The following is a 1,452-nucleotide window of genomic DNA, read 5'->3' as shown; positions in this document are numbered from 1 at the left end:
ACGGGTACGGATACACCCAATAAAGTAAAAAAATAGGATACCTCGGAGAGCCAAAGGCAGCTCTCCATCTCCAGTCCACAAGGTGCCTCCGGAATGACTAGCTAAATACGCAGCCACCCAATCAGCCGTACCATTGGCTTCACGGTAAATATGCTTGGCCTGAAAGGCCCATCCATCCCTCACCATAGCCCAAATGTCCCGGAGCAAGGGATGGTCGCTACCGTCACCCCTAGGACCCCCTGGATCCAACTGATAACGGTAGCAGAATCACCCTCCAGGATGACAGACCTGGCCTGTAACACACACCGGGCATGGCAAAGGCCCGCCCAGGCAGCTCTCAGCTTCGCACTCGGCACCGAGGTGTCAAATAGCTGACTACCCCAGCAGCCACAACCCTAGCAGACGGGTCCCGAATAATGAAACCCGCGCCTTCCCTAGTGCCACCATGCAGGACTGACCCATCAAAGTTGACCTTGAAGAAGCTCGGGGGTGGGGGCTCCCAGGTGGAAAAACACCGTGCGGGATGCTGCCGAAGCAGAGTGGGAGCTCCAGATGTCCCGAGCTATCAAAGTCCCTCCAGCGGGGATGATGTGACACAGCTCTGCCGCCTGACAGCGGGCACTCTCGACCACAAATCTAGGCGACATATGTCGTTCGCCGAATGTACGAGAGTTCCTGGCCAACCAGATCTGGTAGGTGGTACAGCTCGCTCGAACCACCACCTGACAAAGCGTCAGGGACTCCGAGCTCTGACGCATGGACTGTAAGAACTGGTCCCTGCAGCTCCAAACTAACTGTGGGACCCCTGCCAGGCGCCAAGTATCCCTCGCCCATGTGCACCGAAATAGGACATGGTCCACCATCTCGACCGCACCGCACACCCCACACTCCAATGGGATCCTCACTCCTCGTCCTCCAAGTACAGCTCTCGTAGGAAGCCAGTCCCAGACCACCTTCCAAAGGAACAACGCAACCCTCAGGAGGAGGCCCAATCGCCAAATCCAGGCACAATCAAAACCAGGCTCATACTCCCGCCTAAGAATGCGGGACAGATCGCCCATCCGGACTCTAGGACTGGTCAAGGAACTCCACACTCGTACATCTGGTCCACCACTCCGAGGTAGGGAGAGAGAACGGACCCTCTCCGCCAGATGCTCCCCGAAGAAGCGGGCCAATTGAATCTCATCCCAGCTGGCCTCTCCGGGGGACTTGAGATCACAGACATGTAGTCCCTCCCCAGCCTCGACACTAACTGCAGTTGGCCAAAGGCGCAGGGGAAGGCCATCAACCCATGGGTCCCCGATCACATCGATGCTGCGCCCGTCGCCTATCAACCATCGGGTATGATCCGACACCATGGGCACATACCTTGCTATCTCACGCCATAGAAAGGAACTACTTCGCCCTCCTCGAGCCCAGCCCTCCGGGCCTACCCTCCCATAGCGGGCAGTC

The sequence above is a fragment of the Phoenix dactylifera genome, chromosome 1 (assembly GCF_009389715.1).
Source record: "Phoenix dactylifera cultivar Barhee BC4 chromosome 1, palm_55x_up_171113_PBpolish2nd_filt_p, whole genome shotgun sequence".
In the NCBI taxonomy this organism is placed as follows: Eukaryota; Viridiplantae; Streptophyta; class Magnoliopsida; order Arecales; family Arecaceae; genus Phoenix; species Phoenix dactylifera.
The sequence above is the reverse complement of the archived record's forward strand: the minus strand, read 5'-3'. Positions refer to the sequence as shown.